This window comes from Arachis ipaensis, chromosome B07 (genome assembly GCF_000816755.2).
Source record: "Arachis ipaensis cultivar K30076 chromosome B07, Araip1.1, whole genome shotgun sequence".
Taxonomy (NCBI): Eukaryota; Viridiplantae; Streptophyta; class Magnoliopsida; order Fabales; family Fabaceae; genus Arachis; species Arachis ipaensis.
In genome coordinates, this window is record NC_029791.2 from 89,846,314 (window position 1) to 89,873,734 (window position 27,421).

Genomic DNA, 27,421 nt, shown 5'->3' on the forward strand with positions numbered 1-27,421 from the left:
CAGTAATGGAGAACATGTTGAGGTTTTGGAGATGCTCTGTCTTTTGAATCTCTGCTTTTCTACTGTCTTCTTCTTCACGCACGCAAGGCTCATTCCATGGCAAGCTGTATGTTGGTGGATCACCGTTGTCAATGGTTACCATCCATCCTCTCAGTAAAAATGGTCCAGCTACAGGTTTCGTAGGGCTAATCATCTGTCGGTTCTCACTAGTGTTGGAATAAGATCCATTGATCCTTTTGCACACTGTGACTGCGCCCAACATTTGCGAGTTTGAAGCTCATCATAGTCATCCCTCCCGGATCCTACTCGGAATACCATGCACAAGGTTTAGACTTTTCGGATCTCAAGAATGCTGCCAATTGATTCTAGCTTATACCACAAAGATTCTGATCTCACGTATTTGAATGCTCTGTTGTCAGGAGAGGCAATCAAACTCGTGAACCAGGAACCAAAGAGATACATACTTAATTTAAGGTAGAACAGAAGTGGTTGTCAGGCACGCGTTCATAGGTTGAGAATGGTGATGAGTGTCATGGATCATCACATTAATCATGGTTAAATACAAGCTAGTATTTTAGAACAGAAACAAGCGTGATTGAATAGAAAACAGAAGTAATTGCATTAATCCATTGAGACACAGCAGAGCTCCTCACCCCCAACCATGGAGTTTAGAGACTCATGCCATAGAAGATATAAGTTCTGATGTAAAATGTCATGAGTTACATAGTAAGTCTCTAAAAGTAGTTTTTATACTAAACTAGTGACCCAAGTTTACAGAAAATGAGAAAACTAAGATAGATAGTGTAGAAATCCACTTGCGAGGCCCACTTGGTGTGTGTTTGGGCTGAGAATTTAAGCATTCACGTGCATAGGCTGCTCCTGGCATTTAACTCCAGCTTTTGTACCAGTTTGGGCATTTAACTCCAACTTTTATGCCAGTTCTGGCGTTTAACGCCAGAATAAGGTAGGGACTTGGCGTTAAACGCCGGTTTACGTGATCTCAACTCGGGCAAAGTATGGACTATTATATATTGCTGGAAAGCCCAGGATGTCCACTTTCCAACGCAATTGAGAGCGTGCCAATTAGGCTTCTGTAGCTCCAGAAAATCCATTTCGAGTGCAGGGAGGTCAGAATCCAACAGCATCTGCAGTCCTTTTTCAGCCTCTGAATCAGATTTTTGCTCAGGTCCCTCAATTTCAGCCAGAAAATACCTGAAATATCAGAAAAACACACAAACTCATAGTAAAGTCCAGAAATGTGATTTTCACAAAAAATCTAATAAAAATATACTAAAAACTAACTAAATTATACTAAAAACTACCTAAAAACAATGCCAAAAAACGTATAAATTCGGATTTAGCCACCATTACGGGTTTTCTCTTTCTTAACAATTCATCAGTCCTTTTCTCAATAATTGTCAAATAGAAAATTCTCAATGAATCGGAATTCAAAATTCATAATATTTAATAATTCAACTCCCACATAATCCATCAATCCAACTCCATTCTCATCAATTCGTAACCAATTTCCCCATATCATAGAATCTTTTCAAAATTAAACTTAATCAACCAGTAATCCGAATATCAGCCTTCCATAATTCTAGTTATTTTAAAGTTATTTACTCTTTAGCAAGGTTACTACTTTGTTTTAAAAGTCAGATTTCAAGAAACAATTCAATACTTAAACTTCAGTCTTTTTACAGTTCTAAACTTAATTTTAATTAATCACGGATCAATATTAACAACCATTAAAACTAATTCCAACCAATCGTACGTCAGTTTCACAACCATTTTGATATATTAGATAAATAAAATCAATGGCAAGCACTTATTCTCAATAATCAAAATACAGTCACAACTCAATCAACTCAGCATAATCACCTAAAAACAGAATTCTCAACAATTCCCATAGAATCAGAAAACCAATATTAGTCACAGCCTCAATCCAAAATTAATCTTGTCAATTAATCAATCACTCACAACAAGAACACCCAACGACATCATAGCCACAACCTAAAACCAATAAATTAAATTCAATACTAGAAAATCATCTCAATACTAAACTTAATCCAAATTTCACAACTTCAAATCAAGCTTTCCTATCAATTAATCATATTTATGAATTATTTGTAATTACTCACTAAACCTCATTGGCATTCATAAGTTAAAACCGTTAATTTTTAACATAAATTCCCTACCTCAATGTTGAATTTTGTAGAAATCATCAAACACGGCAGCTCATTTAGCAATTTCCAGTACCAATTCCCATGGCAGCGTGAGCGACATGGGAAAATGGCATCCTCCCTGTTCCAGTTCGTGATTCCAGTGGCAGCAGTGACATTCCCGAAATCGGACAAAGTCAAAATGAGTGAAAGAAACCTCCGAGCAGTTCCAGTGAGCTTGATCGGTAGTTCTCCAACGGCCAGAATTGCGGCAACAGCAACAAACAACTCAATGGCGGCAGAGGTTCTGGCAACTCGTAGAACCTAGAGGTAGAGGAAGAACAGATGATGAAGATGAGCAGTGACAAGGATGAATTGCTTTAGAACCATAATAGTATCATCGGCAAGCTCCAACGACGTTCCCGGTGACAGTTACGGCAGCGCGCTGGTTTGGCGACGGCGCTACAGCCTTTGTCGAGCTCCGGTGTCAACAACGGTGATGTCTCTCAGTATCGTCGCATTTTGTTCGGCGAAGGCCAAGCCTCCTTCCCAGCAACGGAGTTCGGGCTCCCTTCCTCAGCAGCGACGGCTCAGCAGCGACTTCGCGGTCTCTCTTCGTGAACAGCGATGGCAACAATGTGGAGCATCGACAGTGAGGCGTGGCGGTGGCAGATCGGTCACGATGGAGGCATGGCAACGCACCATTCTTCTCGGCCTTGGCTCTCGTCACGACGTCATCTTCTCTTCTCCGTGGCAGTGTTGACGGTAGCATAACGGGCTCGGTGTGCACCATGCGACAACCTGCTGGATGGTGGCGGTGTGCGATAAGAATAACGGCGGCGACAACTAAGTGCGACAGCAGCGGCGCTTTCTTTCTCTTCTTCCCTATTTTTGCGTCTGTGTTGTCAGTAAGTGAGAGTGGCAGATGGAATAAGGGTTAGGGTTTCCCAATTTGAGAATTAGGGTTTCTAATTTTCAATTTGGGAGTTAGGGTTAAAAATTAGGATTTTATAAAGGAATATGGATAGATATGAATAGATATTTTGATAAAATTGGAGAGTAGAGTAATTTTAAAATCAACTATACTCTATTAAAAATATTTTTGAACATTGTTTATCAACATATTGCAAAGTTTAATCATTATTTCTAATTTAAAATATAAAATGAACATATTAATCCCCGTTTAAAAATTATAGTTAAAACTCAATATTAATTATTCAAATTAAATGATATAACTTTTCATTATTTTTCTATCATCGGAACTTTAATTTCAATTTATAAAATAACCAATTATAATAAAATTACCTAAGAATGTTAATTAATGTAAACTCAGTATTTACAAAATCAATTTAATCATTCTTAATATATTATTTTCTAAAAATAAAGAACTCGAGTTAAATCATAAACTATTCATAATAGAATTTATTTAAATTAAATTATACAATCTTTCTTATTTTTCAATTACCAAAATTATAATTTCAATTATACCAAATATCCAATAAAGATTATATAGAAATTCTAATTAACTTAAACTCTAATTATTATAAAAAATTACATATAACTCTTAATTATTTTTTAAATTCAAAGTATCATAAAGCTTTATTGTATTACTTTCAGTAAAATAATTTTCTTAAAATAAAATCTTCAACAAATATAATAAATTTAATCATCCAAAAACTTGGGATGTTACAGGTAGACTCAGGAGCCGATGTTAGTTGCATACAAGATGGTTTAATACCTACAAAATATTACGAAAATGAGAGAATCACTATAAATTATAAATTATCCAAAGCAAAAATCTGCAACAATCGAGTATGTTTTTCCACTATATTCATTTTAGCAAAAAACATAATTCATCAAGTCATATTAGGAAATCCATTTATGTAAGAACCGGAGTTTTTCATGTAAAAACCATTTTAATAAAATAATAATTAAAGTGCCCAGAGTAGATTCAAATTTAGAAGTTTTAATTTGAAATTTTAAAGGTGAAATTTGGTTTCAATGAATTTTTCTGAGTTGGAAAATGTATCTTTTTTAAAAAGTTTTTATAAAAATGCGTATTCGTGCTTAAGCCAGTAGTACCGGCTCTAGTTTGTTCAGTATGGCGTATTTTGGAAAATAAGATTTTGGAAAATTAAATTTATTGTTTTGAAAAGACAAAAATAATTTAGAATAAAAAACCAGGCACTAATCTTAAAAGGTTTTGGCCCAAAGTGGGCCAAACAGACTTAAAACAATAACGAGTTGGACCGGGCCTAAACCAGGCCTAAGGCCCAATATATATCAGTGAGCTAATGGGCCAAATCAGCTTATTTTCACCCAAAAAGAGAGGCAAGCACGCTGGTTTGAGAAGAGAGGGAGAAGAGAGCTTAGCACTATTCACCTCCATCTTCCGCAAGCCATTTTCAATTGACGAGCCATTTGCGGCCACGTGAAGCTCTCGTCGAGTTCCTCGATTCTAGTTAGGCATTGTTGCTAAGACATCAAAACTCCAGCTCCAGTTTCCTGCCCTAGATCTTGTGCATTTTTTGTTCTAGTTATTGAGTAGATTTTTGTGTTTTGTTTGTTTAGGGTTGAGCTAGCAATTGGATATTATTGGGTTTTACCCTTAATCTTGTCGGATAAGGTAAGGTTTTACTAAATCCTTGTATTTAGTTATTTTTGTGTATCTTAGGTTTTAATTTTGATATATATATATGATGTTAGTTTGAGATTTGGTGGCCTATTGGTGAGTTGAAAGCTTGTTAGATTCCAATCTTGGTGTCTTGTGCATTTTGGGGATCGGCCAAGTATAGAATTGAAATTGGATGTTGATAATTATGATGTATGATGACTTTGAGTATATGTAGCATGATGATGTATTATTGATGTTGTGTTAAGGTTGATGGATTATTGATGTTGTGTTGAGATTGGTGTTGGGTGACTATTATGATAATGAAGGGTGGTAAGTGATAGGTCTATGTGTGAGAAATTATTGATGAGTAATGTTGTTGTGAAATGTTTGGGAGCTTAATGATTTGATGATGAATGTTGAGAATTATTATGGTTGTTGAGAGTTGTTGGTATTGTTGATGATTGATGATGAATTATGAAAATGTTATTGATGAATGAGAAGAATTATGAGTGTTTATGATGATTTTTTATGTTGGAGAATAATGATTTTGATGGTGTGAAATAGTGTAAATGAGAGGTTATTGATAGTTGAGTTTGAGGAATGAGTGGTATGGACTTTTGTGTTATTTTGGTAGTAATTGGATTGTGAGTAGTTGGGTTTTGAAATGAGAGTTTTAGTAAAAGTAAGTTTTTAAGGATTTTGGTAAAAATGGATTTTAAGCCAACTTTGGCAGATCATATCTTCAGCTATAATTTTTGAAACATAATGCTTTTTATATCAAATTAAAGATAATTCAGAGAGCTTTAAAAGGTTTTAGAATTTGAAGAAATCTGAATTTTGTAGAGAAATATATGATCATTGAAAGTTTGGCTCAGAAATCTGAATTCTTTGAAGTTGCAGAATTTGTGATTTCTGGTTTGTGTGCGCACGCATACTACTGTGTGCGTGATCTGAACAGTGGCAATATTTAACTTGTGTATTTTTGAACACGTCCGTACGCACACTCTTGTGCGCATGCACACACAGGGAGGTGCCTACTGTTGGGAATAAAAAGGGTATTCTTAGTTATGAGTTTAGAGCCGGTGACATGGGTTTTGGAAGGTTTATGTAATTTCTAGCTTGAGTGATGAGTGTTGAGTTGTGAAGTATATGGTTGAAGAAATTTTTGAGAAGTTGGAAACTGATGATGATTATGATGAGTTGAGGGCGTGGAAACGAATGAGTAAATTATTGGATTATATGGGAGTTTGCGGAGCCTATATCTCTGGTGTGGCAGATTCTCTGCTGCATGAGTAGTTATTGTTGAGAGTGTGCGGATCCTATATCTCCGCATGGCAGATTTTTCTGCTGTATGAGTAGTTACTGTTGAGAGTGTATGGAGCCTATATCTCCGGCATGGCAGAATTCTCCGCTACATGAGTAGTTATGGTTGTTTCTTTCTCTGCTGCATGAAGTGTGCGGGGCCTATATCCCTAGCATAGTAGACTCCCTACTGCATGAGTGTGTAGGGCATTATATATCTAGCGTAGCAGATTCGCTGCTGCATGAGTGTGCAGGGTACTATATCTCTGGCATGGCAGAAAAAGGCTACATCCGGGAGGATGTGTTGGGTTGGCATTTATAGACCGACATGTGATATCACGAGCCAATAGGACAGGCATTCATCCTATGCATCTCTTATATGCTTGCTTGCTTTGATTACTTGAGTTTGCCTAATTGTATAATATGCTTATTTGCTATTTGATTACTTGCTGTATATGTATATTACTTGTGTTTTACTTGTATACATTATCTGTGTCTTCTGCTGGGATTGAGGAGGCACGGTAAGCGGTGGTGATGGGATTGCACGGAGGTTAGGTTGGCGAAGGCTGTGGGATACAGTGGTGTGCTTAGCATTAGTTAGAAATTCCCTAGGTTTTAGACACCCTGTTTATGGTTTATGGTTTCACTTGTTTATTTTGCTAAGAATGCTGCCAATTGATTCTAGCTTATACCACAAAGATTCTGATCTCACGTATTTGAATGCTCTGTTGTCAGGAGAGGCAATCAAACTCGTGAACCAGGAACCAAAGAGATACATACTTAATTTAAGGTAGAACAGAAGTGGTTGTCAGGCACGCGTTCATAGGTTGAGAATGGTGATGAGTGTCATGGATCATCACATTAATCATGGTTAAATACAAGCTAGTATTTTAGAACAGAAACAAGCGTGATTGAATAGAAAACAGAAGTAATTGCATTAATCCATTGAGACACAGCAGAGCTCCTCACCCCCAACCATGGAGTTTAGAGACTCATGCCATAGAAGATATAAGTTCTGATGTAAAATGTCATGAGTTACATAGTAAGTCTCTAAAAGTAGTTTTTATACTAAACTAGTGACCCAAGTTTACAGAAAATGAGAAAACTAAGATAGATAGTGTAGAAATCCACTTGCGAGGCCCACTTGGTGTGTGTTTGGGCTGAGAATTTAAGCATTCACGTGCATAGGCTGCTCCTGGCATTTAACTCCAGCTTTTGTACCAGTTTGGGCATTTAACTCCAACTTTTATGCCAGTTCTGGCGTTTAACGCCAGAATAAGGTAGGGACTTGGCGTTAAACGCCGGTTTACGTGATCTCAACTCGGGCAAAGTATGGACTATTATATATTGCTGGAAAGCCCAGGATGTCCACTTTCCAACGCAATTGAGAGCGTGCCAATTAGGCTTCTGTAGCTCCAGAAAATCCATTTCGAGTGCAGGGAGGTCAGAATCCAACAGCATCTGCAGTCCTTTTTCAGCCTCTGAATCAGATTTTTGCTCAGGTCCCTCAATTTCAGCCAGAAAATACCTGAAATATCAGAAAAACACACAAACTCATAGTAAAGTCCAGAAATGTGATTTTCACAAAAAATCTAATAAAAATATACTAAAAACTAACTAAATTATACTAAAAACTACCTAAAAACAATGCCAAAAAACGTATAAATTCGGATTTAGCCACCATTACGGGTTTTCTCTTTCTTAACAATTCATCAGTCCTTTTCTCAATAATTGTCAAATAGAAAATTCTCAATGAATCGGAATTCAAAATTCATAATATTTAATAATTCAACTCCCACATAATCCATCAATCCAACTCCATTCTCATCAATTCGTAACCAATTTCCCCATATCATAGAATCTTTTCAAAATTAAACTTAATCAACCAGTAATCCGAATATCAGCCTTCCATAATTCTAGTTATTTTAAAGTTATTTACTCTTTAGCAAGGTTACTACTTTGTTTTAAAAGTCAGATTTCAAGAAACAATTCAATACTTAAACTTCAGTCTTTTTACAGTTCTAAACTTAATTTTAATTAATCACGGATCAATATTAACAACCATTAAAACTAATTCCAACCAATCGTACGTCAGTTTCACAACCATTTTGATATATTAGATAAATAAAATCAATGGCAAGCACTTATTCTCAATAATCAAAATACAGTCACAACTCAATCAACTCAGCATAATCACCTAAAAACAGAATTCTCAACAATTCCCATAGAATCAGAAAACCAATATTAGTCACAGCCTCAATCCAAAATTAATCTTGTCAATTAATCAATCACTCACAACAAGAACACCCAACGACATCATAGCCACAACCTAAAACCAATAAATTAAATTCAATACTAGAAAATCATCTCAATACTAAACTTAATCCAAATTTCACAACTTCAAATCAAGCTTTCCTATCAATTAATCATATTTATGAATTATTTGTAATTACTCACTAAACCTCATTGGCATTCATAAGTTAAAACCGTTAATTTTTAACATAAATTCCCTACCTCAATGTTGAATTTTGTAGAAATCATCAAACACGGCAGCTCATTTAGCAATTTCCAGTACCAATTCCCATGGCAGCGTGAGCGACATGGGAAAATGGCATCCTCCCTGTTCCAGTTCGTGATTCCAGTGGCAGCAGTGACATTCCCGAAATCGGACAAAGTCAAAATGAGTGAAAGAAACCTCCGAGCAGTTCCAGTGAGCTTGATCGGTAGTTCTCCAACGGCCAGAATTGCGGCAACAGCAACAAACAACTCAATGGCGGCAGAGGTTCTGGCAACTCGTAGAACCTAGAGGTAGAGGAAGAACAGATGATGAAGATGAGCAGTGACAAGGATGAATTGCTTTAGAACCATAATAGTATCATCGGCAAGCTCCAACGACGTTCCCGGTGACAGTTACGGCAGCGCGCTGGTTTGGCGACGGCGCTACAGCCTTTGTCGAGCTCCGGTGTCAACAACGGTGATGTCTCTCAGTATCGTCGCATTTTGTTCGGCGAAGGCCAAGCCTCCTTCCCAGCAACGGAGTTCGGGCTCCCTTCCTCAGCAGCGACGGCTCAGCAGCGACTTCGCGGTCTCTCTTCGTGAACAGCGATGGCAACAATGTGGAGCATCGACAGTGAGGCGTGGCGGTGGCAGATCGGTCACGATGGAGGCATGGCAACGCACCATTCTTCTCGGCCTTGGCTCTCGTCACGACGTCATCTTCTCTTCTCCGTGGCAGTGTTGACGGTAGCATAACGGGCTCGGTGTGCACCATGCGACAACCTGCTGGATGGTGGCGGTGTGCGATAAGAATAACGGCGGCGACAACTAAGTGCGACAGCAGCGGCGCTTTCTTTCTCTTCTTCCCTATTTTTGCGTCTGTGTTGTCAGTAAGTGAGAGTGGCAGATGGAATAAGGGTTAGGGTTTCCCAATTTGAGAATTAGGGTTTCTAATTTTCAATTTGGGAGTTAGGGTTAAAAATTAGGATTTTATAAAGGAATATGGATAGATATGAATAGATATTTTGATAAAATTGGAGAGTAGAGTAATTTTAAAATCAACTATACTCTATTAAAAATATTTTTGAACATTGTTTATCAACATATTGCAAAGTTTAATCATTATTTCTAATTTAAAATATAAAATGAACATATTAATCCCCGTTTAAAAATTATAGTTAAAACTCAATATTAATTATTCAAATTAAATGATATAACTTTTCATTATTTTTCTATCATCGGAACTTTAATTTCAATTTATAAAATAACCAATTATAATAAAATTACCTAAGAATGTTAATTAATGTAAACTCAGTATTTACAAAATCAATTTAATCATTCTTAATATATTATTTTCTAAAAATAAGGAACTCGAGTTAAATCATAAACTATTCATAATAGAATTTATTTAAATTAAATTATACAATCTTTCTTATTTTTCAATTACCAAAATTATAATTTTAATTATACCAAATATCCAATAAAGATTATATAGAAATTCTAATTAACTTAAACTCTAATTATTATAAAAAATTACATATAACTCTTAATTATTTTTTAAATTCAAAGTATCATAAAGCTTTATTGTATTACTTTCAGTAAAATAATTTTCTTAAAATAAAATCTTCAACAAATATAATAAATTTAATCATCCAAAAACTTGGGATGTTACAGGTAGACTCAGGAGCCGATGTTAGTTGCATACAAGATGGTTTAATACCTACAAAATATTACGAAAATGAGAGAATCACTATAAATTATAAATTATCCAAAGCAAAAATCTGCAACAATCGAGTATGTTTTTCCACTATATTCATTTTAGCAAAAAACATAATTCATCAAGTCATATTAGGAAATCCATTTATGTAAGAACCGGAGTTTTTCATGTAAAAACCATTTTAATAAAATAATAATTAAAGTGCCCAGAGTAGATTCAAATTTAGAAGTTTTAATTTGAAATTTTAAAGGTGAAATTTGGTTTCAATGAATTTTTCTGAGTTGGAAAATGTATCTTTTTTAAAAAGTTTTTATAAAAATGCGTATTCGTGCTTAAGCCAGTAGTACCGGCTCTAGTTTGTTCAGTATGGCGTATTTTGGAAAATAAGATTTTGGAAAATTAAATTTATTGTTTTGAAAAGACAAAAATAATTTAGAATAAAAAACCAGGCACTAATCTTAAAAGGTTTTGGCCCAAAGTGGGCCAAACAGACTTAAAACAATAACGAGTTGGACCGGGCCTAAACCAGGCCTAAGGCCCAATATATATCAGTGAGCTAATGGGCCAAATCAGCTTATTTTCACCCAAAAAGAGAGGCAAGCACGCTGGTTTGAGAAGAGAGGGAGAAGAGAGCTTAGCACTATTCACCTCCATCTTCCGCAAGCCATTTTCAATTGACGAGCCATTTGCGGCCACGTGAAGCTCTCGTCGAGTTCCTCGATTCTAGTTAGGCATTGTTGCTAAGACATCAAAACTCCAGCTCCAGTTTCCTGCCCTAGATCTTGTGCATTTTTTGTTCTAGTTATTGAGTAGATTTTTGTGTTTTGTTTGTTTAGGGTTGAGCTAGCAATTGGATATTATTGGGTTTTACCCTTAATCTTGTCGGATAAGGTAAGGTTTTACTAAATCCTTGTATTTAGTTATTTTTGTGTATCTTAGGTTTTAATTTTGATATATATATATGATGTTAGTTTGAGATTTGGTGGCCTATTGGTGAGTTGAAAGCTTGTTAGATTCCAATCTTGGTGTCTTGTGCATTTTGGGGATCGGCCAAGTATAGAATTGAAATTGGATGTTGATAATTATGATGTATGATGACTTTGAGTATATGTAGCATGATGATGTATTATTGATGTTGTGTTAAGGTTGATGGATTATTGATGTTGTGTTGAGATTGGTGTTGGGTGACTATTATGATAATGAAGGGTGGTAAGTGATAGGTCTATGTGTGAGAAATTATTGATGAGTAATGTTGTTGTGAAATGTTTGGGAGCTTAATGATTTGATGATGAATGTTGAGAATTATTATGGTTGTTGAGAGTTGTTGGTATTGTTGATGATTGATGATGAATTATGAAAATGTTATTGATGAATGAGAAGAATTATGAGTGTTTATGATGATTTTTTATGTTGGAGAATAATGATTTTGATGGTGTGAAATAGTGTAAATGAGAGGTTATTGATAGTTGAGTTTGAGGAATGAGTGGTATGGACTTTTGTGTTATTTTGGTAGTTATTGGATTATGAGTAGTTTGCTTTTGAAATGAGAGTTTTGGTAAAAGTAAGTTTTTAAGGTTTTTGGTAAAAATGGATTTTAGGCCAACTTTAGCAGATCATGTCTTGAGCTACAGTTTTTGAAACAGAATTATTTTTATATCAAATTAAAGATAATTCAAAGAGCTTTAAAACAGTTTAGATTTTGTAGAAATTTGAATTTTCTAGAGAAAGGTATGATCGTTGAAAGTTTGTCTCAGAAATATGAATTTTGTGAAGTTGTAGAATTGGTGATTTCTGGTTTGTGTGCGCACGCACACTGATGTGCGCGTGATCTGATCAGTGGCAATTTTTAACTTGTGCGTATGAACAACCTTGTTCGTGTGTGCACGCACACCCTGTGTGTTTTTCAATGCATGCGTATTGTGTGCACGCACACACAGGGAAGTGCCTACTGTTGGGAGCGCTAGCACAATGTGGTGCGCACTCACACCATGCGAAATTTGTAAGATGTGTGTATGGACAACCTCGTGCGCACGCACACGCTGGGATTGGCAATCTGTTCAGGGCAATCACACGTATCTATGCGTGTGTTAAAATGAAAAATTTTACCTTTTATGTGTACGCACACTTCTATGCATACGCACACTTCTTGAAAATTTTTCTGGGCATGCGTATGCACAACCTTATGCGTACGCACACTGCCCTTTTTTCAACGAAAAACTTTATTTTTAACTGTTTTACCTGCTTAGCAAGCTTGCAAACTTTTGTAACACTTGTTTAAAACCTTTTTTCCAGTTTTAGGGTCTTAGATTAAGGGAGAAATGATAAAGGAATAAAAACGGTATTCTTAGTTTTAATTGTAGAGCTAGTGACATAGGTTTTAGAAGGTTTGAGTAATTTCTAGCTTGAGTGGTGAGTGTTGAGTTGTGAAGTATATGGTTGAAGAGATTTTTTAGAAGCTAGAAACTGGTGATGGTTATGATGAGTTGAGGGCGTGAAAATGAATGAGGAAATTATTGGATTATATGGGAGTGTGCAGAGCCTATATCTCTGGGTGGCAGATTTTTCTACTGCATGAGTAGTTGTTGTTGAGAGTGTGCGGAGCCTATATCTCCGGCGTGGCAGATTTCTCTGCTGCATGAGTAGTTGTGGTTCTTTCCTTCTCTGCTACATGAGTGTGCAGGGCACTATATCTCTGGCGTGGCAGAAAAGGCTACATCCGGGAGGATGTGTCGGATTGGCATTTATAGACCGACAAGTGATATCACGATCTAATAGGACAGGCATTCATCATATGCATCTGTTATATGCTTGCTTGCTTTGATTACTTGAGTTTTCCTAATTGTATAACATGCTTACTTAGTATTTGATTACTTGATTTATACGTATATTACTTGTGTTTTACTTGTATACATTATCTGTGTCTTCTGCTGGAATTGAGGAGGCACGGTAAGTGGTGGCGATAGGATCACACGGAGGTTAGGTTGGTGAAGGCTGTGGGATACAGTGGTGTGCTTAGCATTAGTTAGAAATTCCCTAAGTTTTAGATACCTTATTTATGGTTTATGGTTTAATTTGTTTATTTTGCTAAGTTTGGATATCTGTTTGGTATGAAGCTCTAGGATTGCCTCTGGCATCCCGGGGTCTTTCACCTCTATACTTTGTTGTTGTTTTTCAGATGCAAGTCGCAACCCACCTCAGTGAGTTGCTTGATGGTAGCAGAGCAGAGGACCTTATTCTATTTTGTTGTCATTTTGGTTATTTTGACTAGTTCTCTCACTTTTGTATTTAAATTTGTCTTAGAGGCTTACTTTGAGAGATATATTTTGTATATACTATTGTAACCTTCAAAACTCCGTATGTCTACATATTGATTAGTCGGCCTAAACTCCGCAGGTTGAGGCTAGTTCCTTATGACTATTATACTCTCTTATATACTTATGTCTTGTTGTTTTTTTCTTCTGTATCTTGTGTTTTTCACTTGTAATTATAGTGTGAACGCTTTGCGCTTTTCATACTCTATTTTTGAGATTATATCTTCATCGGGCTTCTGATAAACCCTAATTTTGTGGTTTATCTTGTGCTTAATTTAGGCGATTTTATCAATTTTTCTCACATTTATTCAATTAAATGGCATGGTTTCATGACTTTCTCCTAATTTGTGTTTAAGAGTGAAAACATGCTTTTTAGGCCTTTAATTCGCTAATTTTAATCCACCTTTGACTCCATTAAATGCCTTGATGTGTTTGTTAGTGAATTCAGGTTGAAAAGGCTAGGAATGGATCAAAGGAGTGAAGATAAAAGCATGCAAAATGGAGGATTCATGAAAAATCAAGGATTTGGAGTGCATACATCAACGCGCACACGTAACAGATGATCACGCATGGATATAAAGTCGCATGGCGACGCGTACGTGTGAGGAGCAAAACCCCAGATGACGCGTATGCGTGGCCCATGCGTACGCGTTGCAGCTCGCACGTGACGTCATTAAAGTGAAAATGCTGGGGGTGATTTCTGAGCTTCCCAGGCCTAGATCCAACTCATTTCTGAGGCTATTACACGCAGAATTCAAGAGGAGTCATGGGGGGGGGGAGAAATTAGTAGATTTTTTATCATGCTTTAGTTAGTTTCTAGAGAGAGAAACTCTCTCTTCTCTCTAGAATTAGGTTAGATGTAGATTAGGATTTCTTTAGCTCTAGGTTTAATTCATGCTTGACTTACTTTTCCTTTCTAATTTCTTGTTCCTTTACCTTTGCTTTCCTAGTTTAGTATTTTACTCTTTGTATTTGTTTGCTTTGTTGTTGATGCACTCTTGTTTCTTCTATTTCTCTTTAATGCAATTTATGTTTGATTTCTTTTATTGTTTAATTGCTTTGTTGTTGTTAATTTCATGCAATTGGTAGTTGTAGATTTACATTTCTTGCAATTTTATCTTGATTTCCTTTTGAGCCTTCCAAGTGTTTGACAAAATGTTTGGAAGGATATTAGAGTAGATTTTTGTGTTCTTGGTTTGGGATGGTAACTTAGGTGAACTTGAGTTGCTAATGTGCAAGTAATTGATGATTGGTGTCCATTGACTCTAGCTTCCACTAAGTTAATTAGTGAGGTGGCTAGGACTTATGGATTAGGATTGATGTACCTCATTTGACTTTGCTTTACTTGTTAGAGGATGACTTAATGGGATTAATCCTTACAATTATCATGTTGTGGTTAGTAATAAGGATAGAGATCCTTAACCATCAACCCTTGCCAAGACCTTTTTATTATTTGAGTTTCCTTTACTTTATTGCCATTTATTTTTCTTGTCCCTTATTCAAAACCCCAAAATACTTATGCCATGACCAATAATAAGAACACTTCCCTACAATTTCTTGAGAGACTGATAAACCCATATTTCATGAGTTATTTTGTACTTAGTTTGAGTGATTTATTCAATCCTTCACCCACTTATTCATATTAATTGCATGGTTTTACTTTCCCTTCCTTATTATGTGATATATTTGAAAAACATGTTTCCTACGCTTTAAAATTAATTATTTTAATTACCTTTATTTCCATTCGATGCCGTGATTAGTGTGTTGAGTAGTTTCAGATTTTCTAAGGAAGAGTGACTTAAAGGATGAAAAAGGAAACGTACAAAAATAGAAGGGAAGTGCGAAACGGAGTTCCTGAAGAAACTGGCATCCACGCGATCGCATGACTGACGCGATCGCGTGCCAGAAGCAAAGAAGCAGCGACGCGGCCGCAAGACTGACGCGACCGCGCGTCTTAAGCAGAACGTATATGACGCGGACGCGTGACTGACGCGACCGCATGGCAAGGAAATGCTCCGAATGACGCGACCGCGTGACCCACGCGGACGCGTGACAGAGGCCACGTGTAACAACCCTAGTTTTTGAAAATCAAATAATTAGTTATTTGTGATTTATTTTATTTGTTGATAATTTTATTTTAAGAAAATTATTTTGCTAAAGGTAATTAAATGGAATTTCATGATAATTGAAGTTTAAATTAATTAGAATTTTTATATAATCTTTATTGGATATTTGGTATAATTGAAATTATAATTTTGATAATTGAAAAATAAGAAGAATTGTATAATTTAATTTAAATAAATTCTATTTTGAATGAAATATGTTATTAATTTGAACTCATAGGAATTAATTTACTAGAAATGATTAGATTAATTTTTATAAACACTTTATGTTTACGTCAATTAATATTTTTGTACAATTTTTATTATTAGTTATTTTACAATTTGAAATTAAAGTTTCAGAGATAGAAAAATAATAGAGATTTGTATGATTTAATCTAGAAAATTGATATTTGAATTTAAAATTGTACTTCACAAAATATAATTAACTTGTTCATTTTATAATTTAAATTAGAAATAATTGATTGAACTTAGCAATATGTTGATAAATAATGTTCCTAAATATTTTTAATAGAGTATATTTGATTCTAAAATTATTCTACTATTCAATTTTATCAAAATATCTATTCATAACTATGCATATTCTTTTATAAAATCCTAATTTCTAACCTCAAATTCTCAAATTGAATTAGAAACCCTAATTCCTAAATCCCAGAAACCCTAACCCTGGCTCCCTCACCACAGCCGCAGCCTTTCCCCAAACCCAAATGCCCCAGTGGACTCACCAAGCATGAGACACACATAGCAGCAGCCGTCACCCCCCTAACCACCCTCTTCTTCACTCTCAGCGGCACACAATCAAACACACACACACAGAGGAGAGCGCGCCGGCCAGGAAGGTTACTGTCGCCGCCAGCTGGTCGCCGTCGATCCCATCACTGGCGTCATTGCCAGCCGTGCCATCAGAGAGAGAGAGATCGGGCAAAAAGGGAAGAAAGGGAGAGACGAGCGCAAACCAGATCGGGAGGAAGAAGGCGCCGTGTCTGGTAGCTGTCGTCGCGTCGCCACCGTCGCCCTCACTGCGCCGCCGTCGTCTTTACTGCGCCACCGTCGTCCATGTCACAGGGCCAGCCGCCGCCACTTATAGCAAAGTCAGAGAGATGGAACTCGCGAACAGAGGAGGAAGAACTCTTCTGTCATCAACGCCACGTCTCTTCACCGCTACTGCCGTTGATGGAAGTCACTGCCGTCGCCAAACCACCGCGCCGCCATAGCTGTCTCCAGGAAGGTTGTTGGAGCTTGCTGAGGTCTGAAGCAATTCATCCATGTTAGTGCTCATTTTTATCCCCTGTTCTGTCTCTGCCTTTGGTTTCTGCGAGTTGTCGGAGCCCTCTGCCACCGGGAACCAACATTCGAGCTGCCCAGGAAACCACCATTAGAACCACTACTATTTTGGTAAGCTTACCCTGTTTTTGAGTCTTCCTTGTCGCCCAATTTGTCTCTACTGTGAAACCTGTCATTGAGACTGTTTGTATTAAACAAAATTATCACTGTGAGTTACTCTGCACCGCCACAGCTGCCACCGAGGTCGTTGGTGCTTGTCAAGAGTGCTATTCTGGTTCTGAATTGATTAGTTCTTGCCACTGCTGCTGCTGAGAAGTGATCAGAAATGCCACTGCTGTTAGTTCGGTTCAAGGAGGTTGTTGCCACTGCGAATTAAAAATAAAAGAAGGCTGTGTTGTGTTTGATTATCGAATTCCGGCTAATCGAGGTAGGGGATTTAACGTTTTTTTAATTTAGAATGCCCACCAAGTTATTTGGATAAGTGCAAATGGTTAAGAATTTCTTAATTGACATGAATGATTTGAAATGCATTTGAAGTTAGTTAGTTGTTGTGATTATTCTGAGCTGTGATTGAATTTAGACGCTGTTGTGAATAATGATTAATTTAGTATAGTTTATTAAATTGAAATATGCCGAGTTAATTATTGAAAAGCTGTGGTATGGATAACTGATGAATTGAGTTTTGATTATTGCTGTGAATGTAATTAGTTTTGTTGTTATGAGAGACTAATTGATAGAAATAAGCTTGGTTTGAGGTTGTGAAATTTGGATTAAGTTTGATGATGTTTTAGTGCTTCAATTGGATTATTGAATTCAGGTTAAGGCTGTGAATGTCTTTGGGCTTTGTTGTGAGTGTTTGAAGTTGTAATTGATATTGTTTTCTCTGATATGGATGGAATTGAGTTGAATTATAACTGTAGTTGGTGATTGATTTGATGATTGTGCGTACTGAATGTTGTAAAGGATAGAATAAATGGTGCTGCTTTTGTTGCTAAGCTTGCTGGTGTGAATTGATGAGTTATTGTGTGTTTGAATGATGATGAGTGTATATGGAAAATTATGCTTGGCATAGTGTAGAAAAGAAAAGGTTTGATGATGCTTAAGTACTTGACATCGTGTGAATTATTGATTCTGGGTTCTTGGGCTGTGTTGGCAATGAAGACAATTTTTGAATAACTGGAAAGAGGTTAAACGTGTGATTTTGGAAGGGTTATAAGTTCAAATGTGGTTTTTGATAAGTAAGGTTGTTGAAAATGCTTAAGGCAGAATTTCTGCATGCATGATAGTAGAAAGAATCAATTTCTGGGAGCATCCCAGGTCATATACTTGAATGAAACTATTTTTTCATGAAACTTTACTGTGTTTTGAGCATCTCATAAAAAATTCAGAATTTATTGATGAGTATTTTGGGAGAAATTAATTTTTGAAGATTGATGGTTTCTGCAGAAAATTCTGTTTCTTTACTGCAGAAGCACCAACTTCCAACCCACTTAACTTTCAATTCTGGTAAGTATTTGAGCTGAAACTAACGGCATTTTCAAGCTTCCTGTGTCCACAATCTTCATTTTAAATTTCATGTCAATATCCTATTTAACCAAGTAGATATGTTGAAAAGAGTATGGATAACTCACTGGATTTTGGAAACCGAATTCTAAAAGGCTTAGCTGTGTTTCTCACTTCATAACTTTTTCATATGACATGGTATTAATCTGGAATTTGATTCAATAAAAAGCTAAAAGAGTCTTGTTTGAGGTCGTGAATTTTGAAAGGCATTGGGTAAAAACTGGATTTTTAAGGGATTTATCAAACTTACTACTTGCTGCTGTTTTTCTGCATTTTCTTAGGAAACAATAACAGAATTTTAAGAGAGATGGTACAAGTTTTTATTGTGACCAAATTACCTCAAAACCAAGTTTCTTGGAATACTAGTTTATTGAGTTTAATTTTGAAAGAATCCTATGATAAATGAAAGTTAGTTACGAATTGATGAGGTGAAAGTTGAATTGATGGATTATGTGGGAATTGTGGGTTATGACTGAACTGTTAGCTATTGTAAATTGTGAATTTTCTGATTGATTTGAGAACCTCTTATTTGGAAGTTGTTGAGGAAAGGGGGAGACTTGTTGAGAAAGAGAGAACCCGTAAGGGTGGTTAGGTCCGAGTATTAGGGGAGATGCTGCCGAATTTTCATAAAAATCCAGATTCTGTTTTAAAATGTGATTTAGAAAAAGATTTGGACTTGAGAGGTTCTACGAATTGGTTCTTGATTTATTAAGAAATTGGTGTTTTGAGTTAAACTGTTTAATAAAAGTTCATGTTACCTGATTGATTTAAATATGAAGGGGCCTATGTTTTGAAGTTTGGTTAAAGAAGTACCTTTGGGAGAGTTTCTGATTTAAGAATGAAAAGAAATTGGGTTTTTTTTTGGACTTAAATAATTTTGGTTTTGAAACTAGTTTAGAACTTTTGGCTTACATGCTTTGGTTTTGATTTTAAATCTTTACTTTAATCTATCTCAACTTAAGCAACTATCATTCCGAGAATTTCTGAAGAGTTTAAGAAATGAGGCAGGTTATTCTTCCCTAAAGTCTTGAGTCCTTGCCAAGGTTGTTGATTAATAACTCTTGATTTCAAAGTGATGAAGCGAATGATTTGAAAATGAGTGATTATGAGTCTTTCAGAAGAGATTTTGAATCTGGCTTGGTTATGAAGTTGTTTGAAAGTTTTGAAAAGAAAATTTACTTAAGAAAAGTGGTTCTTGGCAAGATGTGAACTGAATACATTTGTAATTTGAAAGTGGGCCAAGAATGATTTTTTTGAAATAAGATTTTGAGTCTGATTGACTGTGGATGTTATTGAGAATATGATGAGGCCTGGCAAGGATGGTGGTATAGTCCCGCTTGCTCAGTGCGTAAACTGTTATGCAGGGATGGTGGTTTTGTCCCGCCTGCAGTGAGGATGGTGGTTTTGTCCTGCTCACATATTGATAAATTATTTGGCAAGGACGGTGGTTTAAATCCTGCTTGCGTGTTCCGGGCAAGGATGGTGGTTTAGTCCCGCTTGCTTGTGGAACCTACGGATAAGGATGGTGGTTGAGTCCCGCTTATCCGAGTCGGGTCTGGCAACATAACCGACGCATGAGCACATGGCCAGTAGGACAGGCATGCACCATATGCATTTATATGACATTGTTTGGGTGTGCAAATTATAATTGGTTTGCCTATGTGAATAGTTATGTTTAATTGCTAATTGCTTTACTTGATATAACTGCTTGGTTGTGTTTGAACCTTCTTACTTGTGTTTGTGACTGAAAATTGGTTGGATTGTAATGATTTGGTTGTTGATTAAGTTGCTTGGGCCTAGGGCCGTGGTTAATTACGAGATGGACTGAAGACTGTGTTTGGTTTATATTTTTGGTTTAGAAAAGTATGAAAGGCTAAACTTGTTCAGCAGACTTAATGAACCTATGCTTGGAACAGTTTGATCATTCATACTGTTTAGGAAAAACTTTTAAAAAGGCTTTTGGATTTAGGATGAAATATAGTTTTCTTGAGTATGTTAATTATTTGCATTTTATTTCATTACTTTTACGACATTCCCATTCCCTACTGAGAACGTGTGGTTTGTTCTCACCCAAAAATCTTCCACCCTTTCAGTGACACAGGTTCGAAGACTCTGTTTGGAGCTGCGGGCAATTATAGAACTTGTTTACGAGTTAAGTTTATGACTTGAGTTTCTTTCATAGAATTCCCTCGCCTTTGAAGCTTTAGTTTTTATTTTATGCAGAGGGATAGGAGTTGTACCTGAATTCTATTTAAATTCTTTTGTATAATATTACTATTATTAATAATTATGTGATTATTATTACTTGGTGATGTTTGCTATATGATTTTAATTAACAAAAACAAAAATTTCTGGTATTTTTACTAAAATCGAATCGCGATATCGAACTAAAGGCTTAATAGTAAATAGTTAATAAGGAAAACAGGTCAGTAACGCCTTACTTTTGGTACGATCATGATGTATTGGAAGTTGGGTCGTTACACCACGTACCAGAATTCACAGAATACACCCCCAGCAATTTCTGAACCCCTTTTGGCCCAGATCCAAGTACAGAACACACATATTAGAGGCTATAAAGTATAGGAATGCATCCATTCAATGGGAGCTCGCCAATTTTCACTTTCCATGATTTAGATTTAGTTTGAGAGAGGTTCTCTCCTCTCTTTCTCTTAGGATTAGGATTTAGGACTTCTCTTAGTTTTTAAGAGTAACTCTCGATCCAGGTTTAGTATTTACTTTAATTTATGTTTCTATGCTACTTTCACTTTAATGCTTTTATTTGTATCTATAAATGTTGTCAATTTGGCTTATGAACCCTTTCCATGTTATGATTTGAATTAATGATTATTTGAGGTATTTCAGTTATTGATTGCTTTTTCTTTAATTTGTGTTACCATTGCTTTCCATCTAAGGACATTTTTATTCCAGCAATTTTACTTTTTTCCCCTTTTGGTCTTGGTTAAGAAATCAGTAACTCAACATTATCAAACTCAACATAACTGATAATCGCTATCTTGCTAATTGAACTGAACTTCAATAATCCCAACCTTTTCTTAGGAATTAAATAGGATTTGAAGGTCAAACTAATTAGTCCCTTGACTTTCCTTTGCTTTAGTAAAGGTTAACTAAGTAGAATTTAGATTCAACTTTCATCATTGTTGAGAAAGATAACTAAGTTGGACTTCCAATTTCTCTTACCTTGCCAAAAGTTTGCTTTACAGTTTTATTTATTTTAATTGCCATTTACTTTACTTGTCATTTAAATCACTAGTTTCTCATCTTCTAAACCCCGATTACAACCTTTATAGCCAATAATAAGAACATACTTCCTTGTAGGTTCTTGAGAAGATGACCCGAGATTTGAATACTCGGTTAATAATTTTTAAGGGGTTTGTTACTTGTGACAACCAAAACGTTTGTAAGAAAGGTTGATTGCTTGGTTTAGTAACTATACTTACAACGAGTATTCGTTATAACTTCTATACCATCAATCTTCAGTTCTTTCAAAATGGCGCCGTTGTCGGGGAATTGCTAACGTGTGCCTTATTATTGGTTATTGTAAACATTTTTCTTTTACTTGTTTATTTGCTTATTTTTATTTTTATTTGCATTAGTTACTATGAACTCTCACCCCTCTCGCGATATGGTGGACAACCTTGTAACTACCAACAAGCCCCACCCCGTGCCTATAGACCATCCTTTCAACATAACCTCGAACCACTATACTCACAAGCTTCTCTTCACCATTCGCCACCATATGATCCTTCCTTACCCCGATTCCAATCCAATCACTCCCAACTACCACCACTTTCCTATGTATCATGTCCAAATCCGGCACCTCGAGAAGCAGAGGTTTGTCTAAAGGAAACAATAAATAAACTTCAAACAACCATTCGACAACTGGAGCAAGCAGTAATTCAATGGGTTTCTAGGCGCTCAAATATACAAGGATCAGCCACAGCCCCATGTGGAGAGTCTAATGAAGAGCGGAGCATAAAGGAGATACCAGAAACTCCAGTGGACAAGACAGAGAATGAATTCGTACTAGAACCAGTAGAAGAAGCTGTCATTGTACAAGAAGAAGAGTTGGTTGAAGATCTAGGAGATGCTGAACCTCCATGGGAATCCAGAACTGAGGAGAACTCCGTCAAGGACGTTACGGTTGATGCTAAGGAGGATAGTGCACAATCCCCAAGGCAAGTCATTTATGAAGAATCAGACGGAATAACCCAGGACATAAATTCCCTTGATGATGATAGTCAGAAGTCTGGCTTTCTTAGTAATGAACTTGCATCTGCAAGTGAATTTTCTGAGATCGAAGAATTTTCCCCAAGTGAATACGAAGACGATGTGGAAGTAGATTTTTCTCAACCTCCAATCTATGACTCAAGTGATGAGGAAGACATAGAAGACTTTGACCAGGACACAGATATAATTATAGAACCTTGCAAGGAAGTGGAGGAATTCGCAGAAGAGCACAAGGGAGTAGAACTTACAGAACCACCGGAAACACCTACCCCAAGGCCATTACCACCTAATACAAGCTTCAAGTGGGTACAATCCTTAACCTATAACTTTACTTATTCACTCGAATATGGTTTGCTTGAAACAGATGGCCAGCTTAGAGCTCTTTGCAGCTTTACGAGTAAGAGGAAAATGGCTCGTACTCAGAGTTGGTGCACAAGGTTCAATAAGGTTCCACGCTTCACCTCGAAATACATGGATTGGTATCATGCTCAACTGCATGGATCACAGAGAACGTTTGGCCACCACGGTGAGATTCTACTCTTTAAACCGCCCAGATGGAGACATGTCGATCAAGACGGAGGTGGATTTAAAAGCAAGGCTTAGGATCCTGGAGTTTATTCTAACATTTGTCACCCTGGGAGCCTAACAATCTGTTTGAAGCTATTCATAAGCTTTACATGCCTAGTTTGGGATCCCGGAGGCTATTGGCATTCCAAGCACTGGTGGAGATTTTTGGACGAATTTAAACATAAGCCGCCATAACAGGAAGCTACTCCAACGTCCAACTTAAGGACTTTAACTAAAAGTGCTAGGTGGGGGACAACCCACCATGGTATGGTCGCTTCTTCTTCAGTTTATTTCTTGTTAATTATTTTTGTTTTTATTTCCTTTTCATTTTACTTTATTGAACCTGGAATCATGCATAGCGCTCATATTAATCATTGCATTCTGCATTTATAATACATATAAAAAAAGGGGTGCACGATGCGACCGCATGCCCCATGCGATCGCGTCATATTGCGAAAACACTATCCACGCGACCGCGTCACCCACGTGGCCGCGTGCCCTGGAGATTGGCGTAAAGATCCAACGTCCAGAAAGTTAGGCTGGAATCGTGTGGCCCTTGTGCGTTTTGCACAAATTAGCCCACGCGATCGCATACCCAATGCGATCGCGTCACATGCATAAAACCAATCCCACGCGACCGCGTGAGCGACGCGATTGCGTCGCATGGATTGCACAACACCCTAGGAGGAGACAGAGAGTTGCGCTGAAATGACGCTGGAGTCGTGCGTCCAGCACAAATTCCAGCGACGCGATCGCGCGACCCACACGATCGGGTCACCCCCTCGTCTACCCCTCCAATGCGATCGCGCGACCCATACGATCGCGTCACCTCCATTTTCACCCCCACCACGCGACCGCGTGCCCCACGCGGCCGCGTGCCTTCCCCCTGCCGAACAGCCGCACCGCCGTGCCCACCACCGCCAGCCGCCGTGCCTACCACCGGACGCTACCATCACCACCACCCAACCACCTTTCTGCCTACTCTCATTATTCAGCCTTCCAGGTTCCGCAACACGCAATCCCTTTTATCCGTTCACAGTTATTCTTATTTTCTCCGTTTTATGTTCATGTTTAGGCTAGTTAGATATGCATGTTGTAGTGGATTTTAGGTTGTTAGAATTAAAAATACATAATTAAAGTCTCTAGGAAGCAGTTTTCAAACATGTAATAAATTCAGGAAGGAATTATAATTGCATGCTAATTTAATGAATAAGTGGGTACGGATCATGATAAAACCACACAATTAAACACAATATAAACCATAAATAAGTGGTTTATCAACCTCCCCACACTTAAACATTAGCATGTCCTCATGCTTAATTGAAGGAGATAAAGTAGATAAGTATGAACATGTAGAAACTCATGAAATGCAATGCAATCCTATATATATATAAATAAATGTAACTATATGATTCTTGTTCACTTGATCAAAAGTAAATAAGTTCTTCAAAATAATTACAAATCAAATTCCACTAATTCTATCATTATACAGTAAAACAGATAAAAATACAAGAGGATAGCCTATGAAAGCAGGGAACATGGAAATTCAAGCATTGAACCCTCACTGATAATGTATGTACGCTCTAATCTCTAGTGTATAGGGTAATCACTCTATCCTTCTCTAATCATGCTCTCTAACTTTTGTTCTTCTCCTAACCAATCAACAACAGTTAATATACCAATGCAAACATCATGAGGTCTTTTCAAGGTTGTAATGGGGCCAAGGTGAGGATGTGGATATACATTTGGTTAAGTGAGCTGATAAATTTAATCTTCAATTAACCCAAACTCTAACCCAACTTGTATATTTTTAATGTAATCTCAGAATTCATACTTAGCTACCCAGAATTCCCTTTTTCAATCCATACTCATGTATCAACTTTTTATTTTGATTTTATCATATGTGCATTGATGTTTTGAATTCTTAATTCATCATTGGGGTAATTTTATCCCCTTATTATATATATATCATTAAATTTTTTTTTACATTAAAAATAAATATAGCTTATCAATGCACATAGATTTTTAATTCTTATAGTTTCACATGAGTAGGTATCCAAATTCCCATTAGATTCTCATGACACATTCCCTTAACAACTTTTGTTCCCACAATTTCCCATACTTAACTAGCACACACAATTCTATCTTAAGCTAACCAAAGAATATAGAATATAGATACATACCAAAAGAATGATTGAGGCCATCATTTGATTTTAGCTCACTTACCCGAAAATAACCTACCTTTCACATCACCCTTGTTAGCCCCCTTGAGCCTTTAAAATCCCTTTTATTCTATTTAGCCACACTACTAGCCTTAAGCAGAAAAACAAAATAAAATCCCAAGTTGAATCCTTGGTTAGCTTAAGATAGAAAATTATGAATAGATTAAAATATGGGAAACCAATTGGGAACATGGATGATAGAAACAAAAGGTATAAAAAGTTGAAAGAAATAAAATAACTCAGAAACTTTGGGAAGCATGCTCATGAGAAATCAAAGTTAAGTCACCATGTACAAAAAATAAAAAAATAAAAAAAATAAAAAAAGAAGTTATTTTTCGGCAATTAATCAAAGGGATACAAAATTTCCCAATGCAAAATAAATGCACATGGGATAAAAATAAAAAAAATTAAAGCATGAGCATGTAACAACAAGTGGGAAAATATGGGAAAATAGGTAAAGAAGTTATGTTTTACTAAATATGTGTGTTAGGTGAGATCTTAGTCTAATTAAGGATTCACTTATTAGCTCACCTAGCCTTATACATATATCATTACCTTTACCTTAGCCCCATTACAACCTTAAGTAAAGACCTCATGATTTTTGGTATGACTATACTCTATAATTGTTGATTGGTTAGATGAAGAACAAAGTTATAGAAAGTAAGAATAAAAAGAAAAGTTGAGTGAATAAACCCAATAAACACTGAGTGACTAGAGGGTAAACACAAAATCTAGTGAGGGTTCAATAGCTCATCAACATATATCTGTGCTTAAATTACTAATTGTTTTGCAAGTTTGTACAATATTTTTCTTTCCTATCTCATTTGCAGAAGTGCTTTATTATTTAAGGGTTGGCTATATATATATATATATGCATATGACTCCTTGAGAATGTGAATTAAATTAACTATATGTAGGCTTTATATATGAGTGGATAAATTAGAATTGCATGACTCATTTAGGTAGATGCATTTAGAATAGGTTGCATTGCATAACATTCCACCACTTTAACCTTACCATATTCTTTACCTTGGATTCAGCATGAGGATATGCTATTGTTTAAGTGTGGGGAGGTTGATAAACCCATATTTCATGAGTTATTTTGTGCTTAGTTTGAGTGATTTATTCAATCCTTCACCCACTTATTCATATTAATTGCATGGTTTTACTTTCCCTTCCTTATTATGTGATATATGTGAAAAACATGTTTCCTAAGCTTTAAAATTAATTATTTTAATTACCTTTATTTCCATTCGATGCCGTGATTAGTGTGTTGAGTAGTTTCAGATTTTCTAAGGCAGAGTGACTTAAAAGATGGAAAAGAAAATGTACAAAAATGGAAGGGAAGTGCGAAACGGAGTTCCTGAAAGAACTGGCATCCACGCGATCGCATGACTGACGCGATCGCGTGCCAGAAGCAAAGAAGCAGCGACGCGGCCGCATGACTGACGTGACCGCGCGCCTTAACCAGAACGTATATGACGCGGACGCGTGACTAATGCGACCGTGTGGCAAGGAAATGCTTCGAATGACGCGACCGCGTGACCCACGTGGACGCGTGACAGAGGCCACGTACCAGAATTCACAGAATACGCCCCCAGCGATTTCTGAACCCCTTTTGCCCCAGATCCAAGTACAGAACACACATATTAGAGGCTATAAAGTATAGGAATGCATCCATTCAAAGGGAGCTCACCAATTTTCACTTTCCATGATTTAGATTTAGTTTAAGAGAGGTTCTCTCCTCTCTCTCTTAGGATTAGGATTTAGGACTTCTCTTAGTTTTTAAGAGTAACTCTCGATCCAGGTTTAGTA

At 36.6% G+C, this 27,421-nt stretch overlaps 1 long non-coding RNA gene across 2 annotated transcripts in view; it reads left to right on the plus strand.

The window, feature by feature from the left end:
- The window catches only part of LOC110264269, a 28,924-nt gene continuing 18,514 nt past the window's right edge, over nt 17,012-27,421 (plus strand). Inside the window, exons 1-3 of one of the 2 annotated variants that reach the window (XR_002350124.1) lie at nt 17,012-17,117; nt 17,239-17,433; nt 20,663-20,721. This is a non-coding gene — a long non-coding RNA (uncharacterized LOC110264269). Of the gene's footprint in view, nt 17,118-17,238; nt 17,434-20,662; nt 20,722-27,421 lie in introns of those variants that run through there. The other variant, XR_002350125.1, reaches the window with a different exon arrangement.